At 42.0% G+C, this 22,668-nt stretch overlaps 1 pseudogene; it reads left to right on the top strand.

Moving 5' to 3' along the window:
* The window catches only part of LOC149141509 (pentatricopeptide repeat-containing protein At2g15820, chloroplastic-like), a 79,569-nt pseudogene that overhangs the window by 2,574 nt on the left and 54,327 nt on the right, over window positions 1-22,668 (top strand).

The following is a 22,668-nucleotide window of genomic DNA, read 5'->3' on the forward strand; positions in this document are numbered from 1 at the left end:
TAATTCGGACTGCTTAAGGTGGGAGCTTCCATAATAGCTCTCTTAATGGACTCAAAGGATCTTCTTGCTGAATCAGTCCATTTGACCTCTGACCCCTTTTTTAACATGGAGGTGATGTGTTTTACCAGTTCTGCAAAGTTTGGGATAAAACGCCTCACAAAATTTATTTTGCCCATAAAGGACTGGATATCCTTCTTTGATCTCGGGACAGACAAAGTCTGTATTGCTCTTACTCTTTCTGGGTCAATTTTGACACCTGCAATAGAAACAACATGTCCTAACAACTTGCCTTCTTCCAAAGCAAATTGTGACTTTTTAGGATTGACTGAAATCCCAAACCTTCTACACTTTAGGAACACCTTTTTCAAATGCTGCAAATGGTCATGATGGATTCTAGAGTACACTGTTATATCATCTAGGTAGATGAGGACAAACTTATCCTTCTCTCCCACAAATGCTATATCCATAACTCTCTGAAAGGTGGCTCCAGCATTCATCAACCCAAAAGGCATCTTGGAATACATAAAAGTGCCCCAAGGAGTGGTGAATGCAGTCTTCTCTTGATCATCTGGGTGTACAACAACATGGTTATATCCTGAAAATCCATCCAGGAAAGACATCACCTGGGCTCCTAAGACCTTTTGCAGCAAATGCTCCATCTTGGGTAGAGGATAATTGTCTTTCTTAGAGAATTTGTTTAAGTTTATGAAATCAACACAGAGTCTGATTTCTCCACTTTTCTTCCTCACCACTACTAGGTTGGCTACCCACTTTGAATATCTGATAGGGACTATGATTTTGGCAGCCAATAACTTCTTGATTTCTTTTTCAATCAGAGGAAGGAGCAAATGGTTTATTGGTCTCAGCTTTTGCTTGAAAGGCATGGTGTCTTTCTCTAAAGGAATTTTATGCTGGATAATCTTTTTGTCATATGTTTTCAGGTCACTATATTCCCAGGCAAAGACATCAGCAAACTGCTTCATTAAATTGCAATATTTAGAGCATTGGGCAACAAACAGATGAGTGGACAGATTTATGTATCTTGGCTGATATGGACTCCCTATGTTATGCCTATGGATTGCATATTGGTCTTCTTTTTGGGCAGCCTTATAGGGCAAATCATTATGGTCAAACAACTTTTCTAAAGGAACTAAACTTTTAGGTATATGATTGTTGGGAAGTTGGACTATGCTATCTTTGCCAATTTTCTTTCTAAGCTAGGATTGGGGGCTTTCTTCCAAGGCTTCATTTCTTGGTGAATTTTCATTTCAGAAAATTCGTCAATGACTTGCAAGAATCTATTCACTTCATTATCATCTTCAAAAACTTTCCAATGCTGGACATTATCAGGCAAGGATGGTCTATATTTCATTTGGACTTCATAAAATAGTCTGGGAGGCATGGGAGGGATAAACATGCTAACAGACACAGTAAGGGAATCAACAAGCTGATTTTTCACTCTAGGGATGTATGAGATACAAAAATGATCAAAATCATCTTTGAGTCTCCATACCTCATCTTTGTATGCTTTCAGCTTTGGGTGCTTTGCTTGAAATGTTCTGTTCACTTGCTGAATGATAAGATCAGCATCTCCAAACACCTTTATGCTTTTGATTCCTCTATCTTTAGTTGCATTAAGGCCCAATATCAGAGCCTCATACTCTGCTATATTGTTGGTGACTTGGAAAGCCAACTTAAAAGACAGATGTGTGCTTTCTTGTTTTGGAGATATCGACACCACCCCTGCTCCTGCAGTCTCCCTAGAACATGCTCCATCAAAGAACATCTCCCACACCTGACTCCCTTGCTCTCCCTCGACCTGGACTATTGGTTTCTTGAGCTGCACGAAGGCCTTATGGGATTCTTCTATTTGAAGGATACATACTCCAAACTCGGTGTCCACAACATAAATGGGATGATTGGAAGGATTCTTCTCATCAATGATGATGTATTCCAGCTGTGCTTCTTTGTACAATCTCCTGCTTTCTCCTCCAAAAAATGGGACAGTGGCATAAGATAAATCATTATGTAATGTCCCACCTAGTCTCTTAATCCACCCTCTGGACAACAACATGCCAAACTTGGGAGGGACATCTGCTACCACAATGTCCATCATCATACTCTTCATGGGTAACTGAGTTAGGGTAATAGCTAAATCTTTGATCAATCCTAGACATTTCACCTTTTTGGAATCAAAGGAGAATAGATCATGATATGGTCTGGTGATATCAAGGCCTAACTCTTCCATGACAGCTTTCGGCATCAAATTGTGGCTAGCCCCTATGGCTAGCAGGCAATTGTGGAGGATTTTGTCATGAATGGTTAGTGAGACATAGAATTATGGGGAATTATCATCAGCAGGTTCAATCATTAGGCTAAGCATAACTGTAGGCTTATCATCCTTCCAATTGACATAGTCAATGGGGTCTTGTATGGCTTTCATCTCAAGAGCATTAAGGATAGGCTTTCTAAAAACTTCACTCTTTACAAGTTCTGTCAGAGGCACAAATATTTTTAACTTCTGGACTTTTGAATCAAAGCTGAAAGGGGAAGGGGGCTTGTTAGGGCCTCTTACCTCCTGAGCTAGCGCTTTGAGGATGACTGGATCAGCTGCTGGTCTCTTCTGTCTGGTGTTCTGTTGCTCTGTGGGGATAACAGCTCTTTGGGCAGGATTCTCCTTGGCATTGTTTGCTTTTGACCTGAGATTGTATCTTTGCTGCTCATCAGTTTGTAGAACAACCTCTCTGTCCCACCTTTGACTAGTTTGGTCCTGCAGCAATGATTCTTCATAGGCAACCAATGTCAAAAAGGCAGCACTGCCTTTATCTTCCATGCAATGAATTTCATCCTCTTCTTCAAACTGCTCCTCCTCCATGACTATGTTTTGAAAAGGAGCCTTAACCTTTTGATCTTCGTTAGCTTCTTTACCCCTCTGAATGATCTGCAATTGATCATTTGTTCTTCTGAATGGATTTGGATTTCTTGGAGCGAATGTGTTTGTAAGCCTTGCCTTTCCAGAGTTCTTCTCAACCTTCAGCTTAGATATCTCAACAGCCAATGACTCTATCATTCTAGTCATCTTGTCTAGCTTGGGTTCTGAAGAGGAAGCAAAGGAAGAAGAAGCCTCACTTCTCTGCCTCCTTCGGTCAACATGACTTTTGAGCTTTTCTGCAGCCATAATATTAGATTCTACTTCTAGGGCTGCATCTTGCATATCAGCTAGAGTGGCACATCTTCTTTCTCTCAATAGTAGGCAGAAATTAGAGTCAAAATCATTGGCATAAGTGAGTTTGGTAGAGGTAGGGGTAGGCTTCAGTTGGTATCTTATTATACATACGATTGAACCTTTTATTAAAATCAGGCAATGATTCCCCATTCTCCCTCTTTAGGTTACCAAACTCAGTATGATAGTATAACAGGTCTTTCTTATCTCCCCAGTGCTTCAAAAATACATCATCTAATGCTTCAATATCTGCTATAGACCTAGGTGCCAGTTCTCTGAACCACTTTCTAGCCTCTCCATCAAGGCTCTGGACAAAAAATCTTATCCACACATCATCCTCACTGATATCTAGGTTATCAGCATAACTATAAAAAGACTCAAGGTGTTCTTCAGCTGTTACTCCTTCTTTACCAGTGAATTTAGGCATGTATTTCTAATACTCCCCTGTAGGCATGGCATTCAGGGAACAGGAAATACCAAGGGCCCATACCTAGCAGCTATAATTCTTTCCATCTTCGTGGTTGCTTGCTGGCCTGCCATGACTGGGATATGTAGAAGGATACTGGTAGGTTGAGTGGTAGGGAACAACGAAGTATATGACAGAGACAAAGGAATGTGATGGACTGTATGGGATGCTTTCTTTGGACTAAGATTCAAAGGGGAACTAAATGAGCAAGGAGCTTTATAAATCTCTGCAGGTATTTCCTCACTAACAATTCGAGGCTCTATATCTTCAAACTGTACATGTTCAACTACCAGCCTTTCATGCAAAGATTCACAAGATTTTTTAGGCTTACCTGATCCTGATGCTTCTTTCTGTGATGTTTTCCTTTGCTTAGTAATCTTCTCAGGGTCAGGCACTGGGTGAGCTGGTGATTTCTGAGGATTTCTCCAAGTGTGTCTCACAAAATGAGCCAGAAATGTAATGTGGAGCCGCCACTAGGTTGGTTCTCTAGTAGAGTCACCAGATAGATGATTACAACCAGAAATGTGTCGAGACTTTGTCTATCATCAAAATCTGGAACTGTGTCGTTTTCCTAGGGAAGTTGAGCTTCAATCTCCTCTCCTCGACAATGGCGCCAATTAATGTTATCACCCTAAGAAAGTCTCCTAAGTTGTAGATCGGAGATGCTCGGGAACATTACAATCTCAACTTAATGCTGGAAATGGATGAGTGGAAGGAATGATGCTTTTTCAAGCTAGATAACCACTTCTACTTTGCTTCACTCCAGACATGCGTGAATACCCCCAGACTACAAGGCTTTAGACCACTAATTACTCATAGTTTAAGGATTGGGTGAATATGGAGAATGTTGACCACACCAGCAGATGCACAGGACCCTGTGATGGCTGGCTGCAACCAGTAAATAGGTCTGCAAATATAATTCCCTAATGTACAGACAGGATGACAACTCTCTGGCATTAGGTGAGAAGAAACTTGAATAACACATTCACTGATACATACAAGGTTTTAACATAGAGGTAGGATGACAACTCCTCCAATGCCAAACATAAGGAGTTCAAGAAAACAACATATCAGGCACAACCTGGAATGAAATAGAAATGGAAAGTGAGCAATTAACAACAAAAGAAGCTTGTATTGGCTGAAAATGAAGATGAGACGTTGCAAGTATCAAAGCAGTTATAGTCTCAAGAAGTTGAACTTTACATCAAAACAACAACCATCAACCTTGATTACATCTGGTTTTTGGGTATATATAGAGTTTCATTACAAACCATTCTAAGTATGGGGAGGTCATAATTGACCACCAACCACTTTAACTATCTGATAGAGTCTCTGGTGCAATTTTCCTATTTTGGTGGACAAATCCGATCTTCTCAGGTGCTCTGCTATCCTCTGAGGTGACTGGAGTGTCGTATGGGATGGAGTCCCATAACTGTTAAATGCATTTACCTGATCGAGCTCTGTCCTTTTCCTTCTCAGCCCTACTGTCTCTTGAATGTGGTTGTTGAGGAACTACTGCAAATAGTACCAAAAACTGGTTATCTTCATCCTTCGGGTGCACAGAGCGATCAAGGGTTGTGTACCGCATGGTGAACGGACGGGTTGGATGACAGAGGAAGACCAGCTGTAGGATCTAGAAAATGGACGACAGGGATTGTTTGGCTGAGGGTATCAGGAGGAAGCGGGAGCACAATGATTGTGAGCCATTGGATCTCGGGTGGGCAGATCCAACGGTCATCGGGCGGAGGAGATGTGCAGGATTTAATGGGCAGGAAAAGCAGTTTCGGTGGCAGGTGGTGTTGATCACAGTGCTTTTGGACGATGGGCGGTAAAGGTACAAGGGCGCATGATACCATTAAGAGGGTGATGCGTGGTGGCGGGGGAGGAACGAAACCACTTTCCTTCGCACGTTAACGTGCTGTCACTTCACGGGCATGGGGAGAGCGAATTCCGTCCGATCGCGGCTTAGATGATCGGATGGAGGGGATTAGATCGTGTGGATTTTCGTCGGATGTGGTGGAGAACCATTGGATCGGGGGTGGCGGAGATCAACGACCAGGGTTACGGCAGTGGGTTCATGGAGGCGCAAAGTTCGGCGGGTCATAGTTTTATAAGGTTTTGTGTGTTAATGCCTGGACTTGAAAAGGGCTTTAATATGCTTTTCAGCGAAAGGCATGGGAAATAGAGACAAAAAGAGGGCAAGAGAGGTAGAGGAGAAAGTGAGGGCAACCACCATAAGCCTTTCTTTGAGCACGACCAAGGACCAAGTAGGCCTTCAGCTTTAGAGAATATAGCAGAGCTAACAAGACCCCTATGATCAATTATGTTACTTACACCTGTAGGTTACATATTCGTGATATGTTTGATGAAATGCCTGTCATGGCTAGTAGGGGTCTAGTCAAGGTCTCATTCAAGTGATTGCTTTTTGCACTGCCATTTCCTTGTTAATTTACTGTTCCGAAGGTATCATGCCATTATGGGCAGTGTCCTAGGCGTAAAAATGTGGCTTAATTCTCGGGGATGTTGGTACAAAACTAACAAGAAGAGTCCCTAGATGTTGTTAGATAGAATTGTGAGAGCATCCAAAGGTCCCTAGATGCTAGCATGCCCATAGCATGAGGGCATCCAGAGGTCTAGTTATCCAAAAGTTTTATGGGACCTAAGGGCAAGTTGCTTGAAGTGTTGGATTGGTTTGTGAGGGTCTTAGGGCTGATGTTGAAGGTCTATATGGTGTGTTTATGTTTGTTCCACTTCCTTAACATGACTTAGGAGGTTGAATCATATCATAGTGGCCTCTCATCTCATGTTTACCCCAGCATGGACAGTTTCTTGGGTAGATGTGGGAGGAGGGTGTTACAGAGTGGTGTCAGAGCATGTTTCACCCCTCAGATTGGATGGGCTGTGTGTTGGTCATGCATGCACGTTAGTTGCATGTGCATCTCTTACACTTGCATTCCATGTGATTGTTTCATTTGCATAATGTTGATCATGGTTGTAGTGATGTCGTTATGTGGAACTTGATGTTGTTATTGTGGAGTGCATCATCATGGGTATATGACTGGTTACATATTGTTATATGTCGCTTACATGTTGTTCTATGTCACTAGGTTACATTCTTGTATACTTGGTTGCATGTATCATTCTTATATGTTTGGTTTCAAGTATCATTCGTTCATGCTTGATCATATGTGTTTATGCATGTGTGTAGTTGGTTATGTGTTTCTTATGCATGTTCATGTTTGCGTGCAATCAAGTCTGGAGTGATGTGGAGGTCATGATGTGTGTGTTGTTGTTAAGGTCATGAATTGATGACTATACCCTAAATAGAATGATGGTTGCATGGTTATATGCCTATGTGTTATGTTTCCATATGCTGTCATGATTATGTTATACATGTATCACATTGATTTGTTGATCTTATAGACAAGGTATCCTCCTCGAGTTATACTAAGGTACGTTGGTTTATTGTGATTTGGTTTAGTGACATGCTATACCTTGCAGGAAGAAATATTAAATGGATAAAAAGTTGGTTGACTACAAAGACTCTCCCTATGAATCAGAAGAGAAATATGGTGTTGGTAAATCCTCCGATTTGGCAGTTACATTGATAATCTTAAAGGAATAAATAATGAGTTGTAAGGAAGATAGTGACAGAATCATGTAGGCATAGGAGAAGCTAACAGAGGTAAGTGCAGTGATACTTAAGAGTTTTTCAGATTTGCAACGACAAGGACCAATTTAGATCAACCATGAGCAAGAGAACAAAACTAATGGGGCATATGGTAGTAGGTCGCATGGTGGTCAAATGTCAGATAGTGGTGACATGGTTGGAGATGGAAGATTTTTGAACACTCCAGATAAGAGAAGGGATAGACATAGGTACCATTCTAGTTCTGGTTTTGATAGATATGATGCTCAGTATCATTATCATTCATACAAGAGGAGTGATAGGGAATACTTTTCGAATGAGTGTACTAAATAAAATCCACCTACTTTCGATGGAGAGATGAAGAAATCATAGGATGTAGAGGCATGAATTCTTGGTATGAAGAAGTTCTTCTGGTTGCATGATTATTCTGAGAACATGAAATCCAAAGTAGATACATTCAGCCTCAAAGGTAAAACAAACATTTGGTGGGAATATGTGAATAATGTGAGAGGTATATATGAGGAAGATTTGAATTGGAGTGAGTTTGAGCGGCTATTCAAGAAGAAGTATTTGATGAGCCCCAAAAATGGATAATTATTTGGGCTCATTCAACCTCCTAATTCGACTTAATCCACCATTCTCATTAGTTTATTGCATGTTTTTGATTATATTTATGCTAATAGAGTGAATTGGGTTAGTCATTATGCCAACAAGTCTAATGTGTGCTTTGTGTAGCCTTTTTGGTCAATTTGGAGACAAAATTGAAGGTTTTAATGAGCACTTGGCAGCCAAATTCGTGGGAGAACAAGGGAGAGGATTTGTAGGAAGGTGTCCCCTTCATTTATGGGCCCTTACCTCGAATTCTACACCATCAGCTCGGAGTTCAAGGGCCACCAAATCAATTAGCACAAGGGCAGCCACGCAAGTCAAGTAGGACTGTTGTTAACTACAAGTTTTGGGCAGCCGAGTCCCTAAAGTTTAGGAGGATTGTTGGGGTCCTCAATTTGTATAAATAAGAAGGCTTAGGGCCTCATTTTGGTTAGCTAGTGGTTAGTCATTTTTCTTAGCCAATGGTTAGTCATTTTGTAGGCAGAAATTAGCTAGTCTGTAGTTCGATTTTTAGGCAGTAGATTATCTTTTCTTTCAGCACATTTTCAAGTTTCCCTTGTGGACAGTTTTGATGTAACTCTTCTTTTCTTGCTCAATAAAGATGAATCCAGCTTTGCACCAGCTCTAAATCTCTCTTAGGAGGCTGTAGCTCTTGGGGTTGGGCCCATCTCAAGCGCCCAATACCTCCTTTGTTTATCTTTATGTGTTTTTGCTGCATTCTTAGAATAAAATCTGCTATTTAGATTTAAATGTTGTGTTGTTATTTAAGTTGCTCTTGATGATTAAAAAGGTTCTTCATGTTCAGATTTACTTGATTGGTTAATCACAGGGAATATATTCAGAAAAAGGCTACCAAGTACTTTGGATCTCACCTCCCCCTCAGTGGAATCATGAGCTGGGACCAATGTGACTTTGCTGCCAACAAAAACATTGTCTTTTTGCTTCACCATGCAATTAGTAGTGTTGGATTTTTAGTTGTCGAACTTGATATCAGTTTTGATTGCATGCTTCAGTTTATGATTGCTTAGTTGCATAGTTATTTCACGTATTTCATTTCAAATAAAATTCTGTTCATTTCCTTTTGCTGTTAGGTCAGATTAGAGTGAGGTAACTAGGTCATAGGTTTTATAAGTGTTTGTTTGTTCAGTTTGAAAAACCGCTTGCAGAGTACCTGTAATCCTTCCTTACCTACCCATACTCCATCCAACCTACGTGCTTCACCCTTCACTCAGAACCCTTACCTTACATTTTCCTCATTCGCTTACTTTGCCATGATTCTCATCTTCTTGTGCAACATTGTTTCATCCCTCCTTGAACAAATCTCACCATCTACTTCACTCCTCAACTCCATCCTCCAAGTCTTGAACTCCCCTACACCCCTATTTCACCTCCATACTCATTCCTCCACCTTTTTCCCTCCATCCATGCTCCAAAATTCCATTACTAAACATCCTGTAGAAAAATTACAGAACATCCTGTAGAAATCCCAGAACATCCTGTAGAAATCCCAGAACATCCTGTAGAACCCCTACAGACTTCCTGTAGAAGCTCATAAACACGGTTTCTTGGTAGCCAAACTTTGTGAAACTCTCTGGAAGGGTGTTAGGGACCCATTAGACCCTCTCTGAACCTTCCCAACGTTTCCCAAGCATTTGTCCTCCTTGATCCACCTCTGCACAGTAAAAAGCTAGTTAGAAGCACATGCATGATAATTCCAACAACTTGAACAAAAATACAAAAAGATGTTTTTTTCAGATAGAGGTAGTCTAGACACATGTATTTTACCTTCATAGAAGTAATGGCATCTCTTTCAGTAGTTTGCATGCTCTCCTTTGCGTCAGTAGGACTAGCTGGTAGAATTAGGGTTTGCTAGGGTTTGCGTTTCTTTTTGGCTTTCAGTTTCTTTCCGCAAGTAGATTAGCTTCCTTTGAGTTAGCTTTCATCCATCAGTTAAAAAGCTTCTTCTAAGAGCTCATAGAGGTTGGCTCAAGCCCCTGGCGGACTTGTGCCAGCTGACCAAGTGACAGCTGCGGCAAGAGCTAGTACTTGTGCATACAGCACCGTCGCTTCCAAGTTTGTTACGAACTACCGGGTTGATAAAATTAAAGAAGGGAGTTCCAGGAGTTGTAGCATTATTGCTACAATACTGGGGCCCACCATCTTTTTGGCGCCGTTGCCGGGGAAGCGTCAGAGTATTGGTGATTTCTGCTTTTCTTCTATTTTCCACTACAATCTTCTGCTAAGTAGTTTATTTCATTTCCATTATGCAATTTCGTTTATGCAAAAGTAGATTAGCATTTCCCGCTTTCATAGATTAGCATTTCAATTCCGCAATTTCATTTCTGCAAGTGTAGATTAACATTTCAATTCTGCAAGCGTAGACTAGCATTTCATTCCTGCAATTTCATTTGAGCAAAATAGATTAGTCCTTTCCTGCTTTCATTTCAATTCCGCATTTTCATTTCAGCAAGATAGTTAGTTCCAGTTCAATCTATTTTAGTTTTTGCAGGTACAAGCAGAAAAAAGAAAAAACAACCAAAAAGATTTCCTTTCATGCCTTTTAGGAGTAGAGATAATTTAGAAAAATATTTGCACAACACCCCCCACTGCTTCACACAGCCAACCTTCTCTCTTCTTCGATGGATGTGATTAAGAAGAAGCCCTAGGTGGACAAAAAGACATATTTGAAGAACCTCAAGGGAAGAAGAAGAAGAAAACATTCCTCTGGAGCAAATGGCTGCAAATAGAAATGTTGGGAGCAGTACTTTGTCCAAAAATGAATTTGCAACTCAGATGGAAGATTTCAAGAGCGAGATGAGGCAATTTCTCGCCATGCAACTGGATACCTTGCAGATCCAAAGGAAGCAAGAGGAAGCCAAGAGGGCTTTGGCCATTTTCTGTCCCAGGTGCATTAGAAAGCATCCTAGGAACGAATGTCCATCGCACTCCATAGAAGTGTGTTTTGTTTGTGAAAGAGACCATCCTACGAACCAGTGCCCTTCCTTGCCTGGAATTAAAGCTGCATATCAAAGGGACAAAGGAGCCACTGAACCACTCTATTATATGAACCAAAGGAGGCCGCATGGACCTAGATCTTATCAGCAGGAAATGCAAGGGACATCTGAGACCTATTATGACCCCTATCAAGCCACTTTCATGCCTTCTTGGGGTCCCCCTGCTCATCCTTCCTGGTTCACACCTCCTCCTTGTTCCTTCATAGATCCGTATTATGCCCAACCAGCTGCTCATTCGTTTCACTCTTATGCTCAGCCACAGCCTCAGTGGAATGCACCTCATCAGGGGTGGAGGCCCCAGTACAACACTCCTCCCACTTCTTTTCCTCCACCACCTGCTCAACCGCAACCATCACCTCCTCCTCCACCAAGGCAACCCCAAATGCCTACCCAACCACAACCCCATCCGCATCCGTCTCAAATACACACCTCCACTCAACTACCTGTACCACCATTTCCAAAACCATACCATGGAGCAGCTCAACCCAATTGCAAAGCTGAGGCACAACATGTCCAAACAACTGCTCTTGAGCTCAATGATCTTCACCATAGCTCAGGAAGAGTATTGCAAAAAATAGACTATATTGAAAGCATTGAAGGACCACATCAGACAAAAGAAGATTTAGAAGAGGAAATCAAAGAACCATGGGCTTTACTTGATGAAGAGAAGACATCAGAAGCAGAGATAAAGAAAGATCATTCATGGTTACCATCAAATCTTCCATGTATTCAAGAGAAAGATCAGCAACAAGAGGAAGATGAGGAAGTCATGTTAGAAGGTGACATGAAACATGATCCAGATCAGCAAAAGAACCAAGGATATCAGAGCTATATTAAGATATGGTTTCAGACGGTCACTAAGTTGCAGCGGTACTCTCTTCCTTAGCTATGTTTGATCCCTTCAAAGTTAGATCATTTTGCCTCTGAAATCTGGATAGTTGTCAAAGCAAGCATTTCGAGCCTTCACATCATTTTGTCACTAATCTCGATGTGCACATGGCTCCATTAGAAGTATTCTTACACTTGAAAATGATTTTGTTTTTCAAGTAGGGTAGGGTAGGAAAAAAGAAAAAAAAAAAAAGAGAAAAAAATGAAAATAAGAAGAAAATAAAAATCTAAGGTGAAAACCTCCTCAGAGGCGCCTTAGATTGGCTCATTGATTGAAAACCTCCATGAGGCGGTCAATGGGTTGGGAAAAAAGAGAAAAGAGAAGAAGATCTCTGGGTGAAAACCTCCCTTGGAGGCGCCCAGAGCAGGCAATTAGGGTGAAAACCTCCATGAGGCGCCCTAGTTGTTTAAAAAAAAAAAAAGAGAAAAAGAAAAGAAAAATAAAGCTAATTTGCATTGAATAATTGTAGGTTGCAGCAAGGACGTTTCAGGTCAGGAGGGTCACTCAAAACAAGGTCAAAGGAATTTTTGTGCCTTCTGAAGGAAGTTCTATATTTCTACAAGAAACATCCTGTAGAACTTTCAAGCGAGCCAGATTTGATTTTGGAAGGGAACATAAAGCTTGGAATCTGTTGGTTAGACCTGTAAGCACCTCTGTGTCCATCCCTCGCCTTTCTCCACCATTTTTTCACCTCATTGTGCTTCTACATTGTGCTTCTACAGGAAGTTCCTGTAGAAATTGTAGGAAGCTAGAAATGGATTTCAAAGAGGCGGTTTGGTTAACATGGTAGCTTCCTCAAGGGTTCAGAAGTCCTCCTACACTTTTCAAACTCCTCCTCCATCATCTCCATGCCTGCATCACAGCCCAAGTTCATTTTTCATACCATGCAACAAAACTGCAAAATGCCTTGAAGCAAAAATACCTAGAACAAAATTTGTTTCTTCCATAACTTGAAAACCATGCATCCATTTGAAAAACCATTTTACGGGGAATTGTACAGGGGTGATGGCAACATGCCTGAGCAGTTTCAGCCAATTCCGGTGCACGGTTTCCAAGAAATCAGCCTCCATCACCATCAGCCATTTTTGCATTTTCTCCATATCCATGCATCCATTTTAAAACCTGTTTCATGGGGAGATGCACATAGGTGATAGTAGCCTACCCAAGCAGTTTCAGCCAATTCCGATGCACGGTTTCCGAGAAATTGATCTCTGAAATCTTCATCCATTTTCCATTTTTCTCGAAATCTGTGCATCCATTGATCACGATTTTGCTATGGGAGGTGCATCATGATGATAGGAACATGCTCGGAAATTTTCAGATCGATCCGGTTTACCGTTTGGGAGCAATGGCGAAAACAAGTTCTGGTCCTGTGAAAATTCAGCAGCAGCAGCTTGAAGGTGCAGATCTGAACGTGGAAATGAACTCCTGCAGCTGGGATCTGGCCAGAGGACACCTGCACAAGGAGAAAAAAACCATGAATCATCAACCAAGCCTCATGCAACCGAATAAACCAGTGCATGCAGCAATGACTAGCGTCAGCACGTCACAACAGCCATTTGACTTCAGGTACGTGACTGAACCTCGTTCTTCTATTGCACAAATCTAATTTAAAAACTGCATGAATGAATGGAATGGTAGAATTGAGCCACGAATATGGTAGGATTAAGACGATAGTTCCTTGTCCAACTCTCTATCAATCAGCTAGGAATCATGCAATGTATGTGTTAGACAACTCACGTGAAATTTGAAAAAAAACACAGATAGTTGTGGATATTTTAAACTCCAGTGCAACTAAGGGTAAGGGATTACATGCAGATGGCACTGCAGGGGGCCAACAGTTTGCATGAGCAGCGCATGTCTCTGCCACCTCACCACAAATCACGCAGTAATTAAAGGAATGCTCGGCTGAAGACTCACGTTAATTGCTGATTCATTTACACTTGCAAACCTCTTCGGCTGAATCCTCTGTCTCTGAATTCTGTTAAACTGACGTCCTTCACCAAGTTTTTCAGCTTGTTCAAAATTATCCTGCATACCAAGATCATTCAAAGGCGCAGAGACATCCTACAGAAGCCGGGCACTCTACAGGCGTTTCTACAGGAAGCTGCGCCACAGGAAACCTAGCATACGAAGAAGCTTGGACTGTTCACGTCGAGGGTGGCAATTCTCAGTGAGTGTAAAGCATGAGTATGAATAACCATGGGATAATTTCAAAGCCCATTTGACAACTTGTGATCCAAATACCAAGCATACAGTGTCAAATTTTGAGATTCCCCAAGAAGTTGTAGAAGACAAGGAAGTTATATTCACTTGTGATGTTACTTTCCGGGAGAGCCCTATGAAATGGGCATCACGTTGGGATACATACCTTCTTATGACAGATGATCAGATCCATTGGTTCTCTATCATCAACTCATTGATGATTGTTTTATTTCTCTCCAGAATGGTTGCAATGATCATGATGCGAACATTGTACTGGGATATCTCAAAATACAACCAATTAGAAACACAGGATGAGGCTCAAGAGGAAACAGGATGGAAGTCGGTCCATGGAGATGTGGTCAGGGCCCCAACCAATGCAAGCTTACTTTGTGTCTATGTGGGAACTGGAGTTCAGTTTTTTTGCATGACACCAGTGACAATGATATTTGCAGTCCTTGGTTTCCTTTCTCCTTCGAACCGTGGAGGTTTAATGACAACTATGCTGCTATTATGGGTGTTTATGGGTTTGTTTGCAGGGTATGCATCATCACGTCTATATAAGATGTTCAAGGGCAGAATGGAGGAGGAACACGCTGAAGACAACATTCTTGTTTCCAGGCATTGCCTTTTGCATTTTATTTATTCTCAATGCACTGCTATGGGAAAAAATTCATCTAGTGCAGTTCCTTTTGGGACTATGTTTGCCTTGGTCCTTTTATGGTTTGGAATTTCTGTGCCATTGGTCTTTGTGGGCAGTTACTTTGGCTACAAGAAACCTGCAATTGAGGATCCAGTGAAGACCAATAAAATCCCCAGGCAGATTCCAGAGCAAGCTTGGTATATGCAGCCCATTTTCTCAATACCAATTGGAGGCATTTTGCCTTTTGGAGCTGTATTCATTGAACTGTTCTTCATATTAACTTCAATATGGCTGCATCAGTTCTACTATATATTTGGGTTCCTATTCATTGTCTTTGTGATCCTCATTGTTACCTGTGCAAAGATCACCATTGTCCTGTGCTACTTCCAATTGTGCAGTGAAGATTACAACTGGTGGTGGAGATCTTAGTTGACTGTAGGCTCCTCAACATTTTACTTGTTTCCCTATGCCACATTCTATTTCTTCACCAAGCTGGAGATGACAAAGCTTGTTTCTGGAATTTTATATTTTGGCTACATGACCATCATGTCATACTCATTTTTTGTTCTGACCGGTACAATAGGATTCAATGCATGCCTTTGGTTTGTGCGGACAATATACTCATCAGTGAAGATTGACTGAGGCTCTGCATGCAGCTACCATTTTTCAGAGGGGCCGTTTAAGTTTTGGTTTAGGAAAAGGGTGTTTTCTCCTTTTCTGTTGTTTTAGAGGTTTTTGGGTAACATTACAGGAGACACCTATGTCAATGTGCTGCTGTGGGAGTTAACGCTGAAGATGTTGCAGGAACACAATGCCGAAAGGGGGCCTCCCAACACAAGCAGAAGGGTCCCTACCAAGTTCCCAGGCATCCTCACATCCATCCCCTCCATGAACACTCATGTTTTCAGGGTTCAGACACAATTTAGTCATGGTTCAACCTTCTACAGGAAACTACAGGACTTTCTACAGGAAGTTCTGTATTTTTACCAGAAACATCCCGTAGAAGCCTTTGGGCAGGCCAGAATCAATTATGGAGAGGGATTTGAAGCTTGAAGTCTATTGAGGAGGCATGCAACCACTCTTTTATTCCATCCTCCACTGGTTTCATCTCCTTTCACCACCATTGCCACCATCAGATTGAATATACGTGCACAATCATACCAAAGCTGAAAGTTCTCTAGGAAAAGGAGCATAGGCAGTGGGAAGAAGCAAAGGGGAAAGCATGGTTTCATGACAGAGAAGAGGAAATCACTTCAGAAGCTTGGCATGACAAGGAAGCCACCAAGGCCATCAAAGATGAGGAGATAAATTGGTTGCTCAGAGGATGAGCAACACTTTCAGCAGGGGGGTGATGATGAGCCCCAAAAATGGATAATTATTTGGGCTCATTCAACCTCCTAATTCGACTTAATCCACCATTCTCATTAGTTTATTACATGTTTTTGATTATATTTATGCTAATAGAGTGAATTGGGTTAGTCATTATGCCAACAAGTCTAATGTGTGCTTTGTGTAGCCTTTTTGGTCAATTTGGAGACAAAATTGAAGGTTTTAATGAGCACTTGGCAGCCAAATTCGTGGGAGAACAAGGGAGAGGATTTGTAGGAAGGTGTCCCCTTAATTTATGGGCCCTTACCTCGAATTCTCCACCATCAGCTCGGAGTTCAAGGGCCACCAAATCAATTAGCACAAGGGCAGCCAAGCAAGTCAAGTAGGACTGCTGTTAACTACAAGTTTTGGGCAGCCGAGTCCCTAAAGTTTAGGAGGACTGTTGGGGTCCTCAATTTGTATAAATAAGAAGGCTTAGGGCCTCATTTTGGTTAGCTAGTGGTTAGTCATTTTTCTTAGCCAATGGTTAGTCATTTTGTAGGCAGAAGTTAGCTAGTCTGTAGTTCGATTTTTAGGCAGTAGATTAGCTTTGCTTTCAGCACATTTTCAAGTTTCCCTTGTGGACAGTTTTGATGTAACTCTTCTTTTCTTGCTCAATAAAGATGAATCCAGCTTTGCACCAGCTCTAAATCTCTATTAGGAGGCTGTAGCTCTTGGGGTTGGGCCCATCTCAAGCGCCCAGTACCTCCTTTGTTTATCTTTATGTGTTTTTGCCTCATTCTTAGAATAAAATCTGCTATTTAGATTTAAATGTTGTGTTGTTATTTAAGTTGCTCTTGATGATTAAAAAGGTTCTTCATGTTCAGATTTACTTGATTGGTTAATCACAGGGAATATATTCAGAAAAAGGCTACCAAGTACTTTGGATCTCACCTCCCCCTCAGTGGAATCATGAGCTGGGACCAATGTGACTTTGCTGCCAACAAAAACATTGTCTTTTTGCTTCACCATGCAATTAGTAGTGTTGGATTTTTAGTTGTCGAACTTGATATCAGTTTTGATTGCATGCTTCAGTTTATGATTTCTTAGTTTCATAGTTATTTCACGTATTTCATTTCGAATAAACTTCTGTTCATTTCCTTTTGCTGTTAGGTCAGATTAGAGTGAGGTAACTAGGTCATAGGTTTTATAAGTGTTTGTTTGTTCAGTTTGAAAAACCGCTTGTAGAGTACCTGTAATCCTTCCTTACCTGCCCATACTCCATCCAACCTACCTGCTTCACCCTTCACTTAGAACCCTTACCTTACATTTGCCTCATTCGCTTACTTTGCCATGATTCTCATCTTCTTGTGCAACATTGTTTCATCCCTCCTTGAACAAATCTCACCATCTACGCCACTCCTCAACTCCATCCTCCAAGTCTTGAACTCCCCTACACCCCTATTTCACCTCCATACTCATTCCTCCACCTTTTTCCCTCCATCCATGCTCCAAAATTCCATTACTAAACATCCTGTAGAAAAATTATAGAACATCCTGTAGAAATCCCAGAACATCATGTAGAACCCCTGCAGACTTCCTGTAGAAGCTCATAAACGTGGTTTCTTGGCAGCCAAACTTTGTGAAACTCTCTTGAAGGGTGTTAGGGACCCTTTAGACCCTCTATGAACCTTCCCAACGTTTCCCAAGCATTTCTCCTCCTTGATCCACATCTGCACAGTAAAAAGCCAGTTAGAAGCACATGCATGATAATTCCAACAACTTGAACAAAAATACAAAAAGATGTTTTCTTCAGATAGAGGTAGTCTAGACACATGTATTTTACCTTCATAGAAGTAATGGAATCTCTTTCAGTATTTTGCATGCTCTCCTTTGCGTCAGTAGGACTAGCTGGTAGAATTAGAGTTTGCTAGGGTTTGCGTTTCTTTTTGGCTTTCAGTTTCTTTCCACAAGTAGATTAGCTTCCTTTGAGTTAGCTTTCATCCATCAGTTAAAAAGCTTCTTCTAAGATGATCCAGGTGGATGTTGGTGGCCACCCACCTGTCCCATTTGGACCCCCACAACTGTCTCTTTCAGTTTTTCTGTTTCCTTAATTATAGCACAGTTTGATATTTTTAGCAGTTTTTCGGGTCCTAAACTTTCGGAGCCGTTTTGAGGCCCTAAACGACGTTTTTTTGGAAATCCACCGCCAGCAATTTTTTTGTCTAAAACTTGTTTTTCCCGTCGTAGTCCTCAGAGAGATCTTTCCAACGGGCTATCATGCGCGTCAAATGGAGATAGTACGACCAATTCGCGACCCCGGGAAGTTGATGTACCAACTTACCCAAAAAAACGGGACCCACAATTTGGAATTTCGTCTTCTAGGGTTAGGTTTTGGAATGTGAAGGGTTTTCCATTGTTTCTCAACAATAAATAGGCCCTCGAGCCTCATTGTAACACAGTTCGAAACAGTTTAGAGGCATGTAGCCGACACATCTCTTATCAGAGATAAGCTATCATCGCCCTAGCTGGGTTATTTTTATTTGTAAGCATATTTCAGTATTTTCCAGTAATGAAATGAAGTATTATTTCCGTTGCATCTCTGTTTTTATGGTTATCGCATCTCTGTATTTATGGTTATCTCTGTAATCTATTGCGTTCCTGCTTAAATCCGGATCAGTGGTATCAGAGTGGTCTGCTTTTTCTCTGTTTTTCTTTGCATGTCCCCAACGAGGTCGGGATATAAGGAGTTAGGGCTTGAATTGGTCGAACCTTTGCGAGACCAGCCTCGCAAATCTCGACGAACTCCCATGGCGGATGAGAAGAAAGACGAGGGGGCAGGAGATCCTATCAGAATCTTGCTCGAAGAAGCCCTCGAGCTGCAAAGGAACGCGATGATGGATAACTTTGCACAGATCCTTCAGCGGCTACCCAGAGGCGACGCATCGGCTTCCAACAACTACTCTGGAAACGCCACACTGTTTAAGGTACAAGTTAATTTTGAAATCCCCATCTTCGAGGGTCAAATAGACGCAAATGCCGTAGATAAATGGTTAAATTTGCTAGATGGGTATTTTTCTGTTCATGAATTTTCAAGTCGGGAAAAGATTGTTTTCGCTCTTCTCAAAGCAGCCCCCCACGTCAAGGACTGGTGGGAAACATACTGCGAGCAGAAGGATGAAAGTACAAGCTCACTATTTTCAGGCGCCCCCACTTGGAATGACTTCCGGGATGCCATCAAGGAGCAGTACTACCCTGTCAAAATCTATGAGGACAAATACATCAAATGGACCACACTGCGGCAGGGATGAGACCAAGATGTACCAGAGTTCAAAAATATTTTTCATACCCTTCGCACACAGTTGGGTATCAAAGATTCTGAGCTGCATCTGGTACTCAAATACCGTGGCTGCCTACACAGATACATCCAGGAAGAGATGGAGTTCTTGAACATCTCCTCACTCGGCACAGCATACCGATACGCTGTCAAAATCGAGAAAAAGTTCAAACAGAAGAAGCGAGACTTTGGATCTGCAAATCCGAAGCCCAAAGGACAAAGCCAAGGCGGGGTGACCCAAGACAACCCATCGAAGCCGCAAGAAAAGAACAACACCACGAAGCCGAAGAAGGACACAGGAAAGTGGTGTGAGTTCCAAAAGAGTCCCATTCATAACACAAGTGACTGTCGGACCAAGCAGTCGCTGGTGGCCGAGTTGAAGGCTTCCGAATCAGATGCATGTTCCGACTCTGAGTCAGAACCCGACAAGGGGAATGACAAAGGGAAGCAGATCATTGATGCGGATCCTAGCGCCATTGTTGCTACTGCCAAGATCCAGAAAAATGAGCCCGAAGATCCAGAGGAGAGGGAACGTCTTTTCCACTCACAGATGTGGGTGAAGGGTTCGCCGCTGCAATTCATTGTCGACAGTGGCAGCCAAAAGAACCTCATTTCAGCAGAGGTCGTGAAGCGGTTGGGCCTACCAACTACACCACACCCACAACCGTACAGTATCGGTTGGCTTCACGAAGGACGAGATCTCAAAGTTCGCCAGCAGTGCCGCCTTCCCTACAGCATCAAGCCCTTCACAGACGAAGTATTGTGTGATGTTACACCTCTGGATGTTTGTGATGTACTATTAGGCCAGCCATACTTGTGGAGGCGACATGCTGTGTATGAGTCAAGGCCTCGCACTGTCATCATTTCTTTGGATAATTCATTATACAGGATACCGGAGGCAGCCCCACCTACCGCCACCTCTTTGATCACTGCTAAGAAAGGGAGCAAGCTCATCTCACAGACTAGGAAATTTATTTTCTGTCTGGTTCGCTCCCAAAGTAAGGGGAAGATCGTCGCTACATCCATGACCCTCGCGAAGGGTTCCTCCACACAGCAACAGCAACAGAGGGATACAGTCGTGACAGAACACAGGAACAACTTCTCCTTACACAGAGGGGTACCACATAAGTTTCAGGTGGGCGACAAAGTTTGGTTACATTTGCAGAGGGAGCGCCTTACAAGAACCCATCAGAAACTCAGACCACTTCGACATGGTCCTTACAACAGTAACAAGGCTACGGGAAACAATGCTTTGAAGCAAAACATTCCTCCATTCCTTCGCTTGCACCGAGTGTTCAATTTGGACTGTCTCCAACCATGCTCCCCACCATTTCTGGACACATCAGAGATTGCAGAACAGCTCACCAGAGACCCAGCTCAGTAGAAGCTTCCTCATCTCAGGGAGGAACTCAATGCAATGGGGACCATTGCTTCCTAAGGGGGGAGGAATGATCCAGGTGGATGTTGGTGGCCACCCACCTATCCCATTTGGACCCCCACAACTGTCTCTTTCAGTTTTTCTGTTTCCTTAATTATAGCACAGTTTACTATTTTTAGCAGTTTTTCGGGTCCTAAACTTCCAGAGCCGTTTTGAGGCCCTAAACGACGTTTTTTGGGAAATCCATTGCCAACGATTTTTCTGTCTAAAAATCATCTTTTCCGTCGTAGTCCTCGGAGAGATCTTTCCAACGGGCTATCATGCGCGTCAAACGGAGATAGTACGACCAATTCGCGACCCCGGGAAGTTGATGTACCAACTTACCCAAAAAAACGGGGCCCACAATTTGGCATTTCATCTTCTAGGGTTAGGTTTTGGAATGTGAAGGGTTTTCCATTGTTTCTCAACAATAAATAGGCCCTCGAGCCTCATTGTAACACAGTTCAAAATAGTTCAGAGGCATGTAGCCGACACATCTCTTATCAAAGATAAGCTACCATCGCCCTAGCTGGGTTATTTTTATTTGTAAGCATATTTCAGTATTTTCCAGTAATGAAATTATTATTTCCGTTGCATCCCTGTTTTTATGGTTATCACATCTCTGTATTTATGGTTATCTCTGTAATCTATTGCGTTCCTGCTTAAATCCGGATCATAAGAGCTCATAGAGGTTGGCTTAAGCCCCTGGCGGACTTGTGCCAGCTGACCAAGTGACAAATGCGGCAAGAGCTAGTACTTGTGCATACAGCACTGTCGCTTCCAAGTTTGTTATGAACTACCGGGTTGATAAAATTAAATAAGGGAGTTCCAAGAGTTGTAGAATTATTGCTTTAATACTGGGGCCCACCAGTATTTTTCAGAGAGATACTTTGATGATAGGGCAAAATAATACTATGAGCTAAAGATGGGGTCTATGATAAATGATGAGTACACTAGAAAGTTCTTGGAGGTACTGAGGTATGTGCCTTACCTCATGGAGGAGAAGGCCAAGATACATAGATTCACCAGTGGGTTACCAATGGCATTCGAAGATAGGATTGAGTTCGATGAGCCTAGATCATTGGAGGAGGCCATCTAGAAGCTAAATATTTTCTATGAACAATCAACGCACAAATCTGAGACTAAGAAAAACTTGAAGGGAAATGCAAAGAACACAAGAAAATGGGACAAGAAACGGGTAAGACCACGAGATTCAGGCAACAAGGATAATGTTGAACCACCTAAGAAGTTCAATGCATCAGATAGAGGACAGGGACATCGATCTAAGGAGTAGAATAAGGGTGTAGGATGGAAGCCTATAAAGTGTTGGACTTGTGGCAAGGATCATCGTAGGAGAGATTGTCCACAAAATTAGGGTGGTAGGCCTCATATAGACAATGCACATGATGCTCAGACTGTTGGGAATGTTGGTTAGAGCATTCCTCGTATCTACGTAGCATTGGATAAAAAAAAGGCAGACCATCAGGCATCTATCATTGAGATGGACGGTAAGATTTGTGATTAAGTTATTTCTATTTTGATTGAAACTAGATCTAATTATAGCTATGTTAGTACTGACTTGACGGATGCATGTGGTTTGAGTAAGGAATTACATGTAGAGTCTTGGTTAATGTAGTTGGCTAAAGGTACAAAGAAGTAAGTTCATCATTGGGTAAGAGCTTGTGCATTTGGTTTGAAGGGTATTCCTACCGCAACACATTTAAATGTATTACTGTTGGGATCATATAGTATGTTGTTGGGCATGGATTGGGTGTACCTTCATAGAACCAAGGTAGATTGTTATGACAAAGCCATTGAGTGCTTGGATGACAATGGGGAACCAAGAATCTTATAGGGTAAGAAGAAAGCCACATCAATTAGGATGGTGACAACTATGCAAGCAAAGTATAG

The sequence above is a fragment of the Pinus tabuliformis genome, chromosome X, assembly GCF_031772625.1.
Source record: "Pinus tabuliformis cultivar Carrire ecotype Pingquan chromosome X, CPIR1, whole genome shotgun sequence".
In the NCBI taxonomy this organism is placed as follows: domain Eukaryota; kingdom Viridiplantae; phylum Streptophyta; class Pinopsida; order Pinales; family Pinaceae; genus Pinus; species Pinus tabuliformis.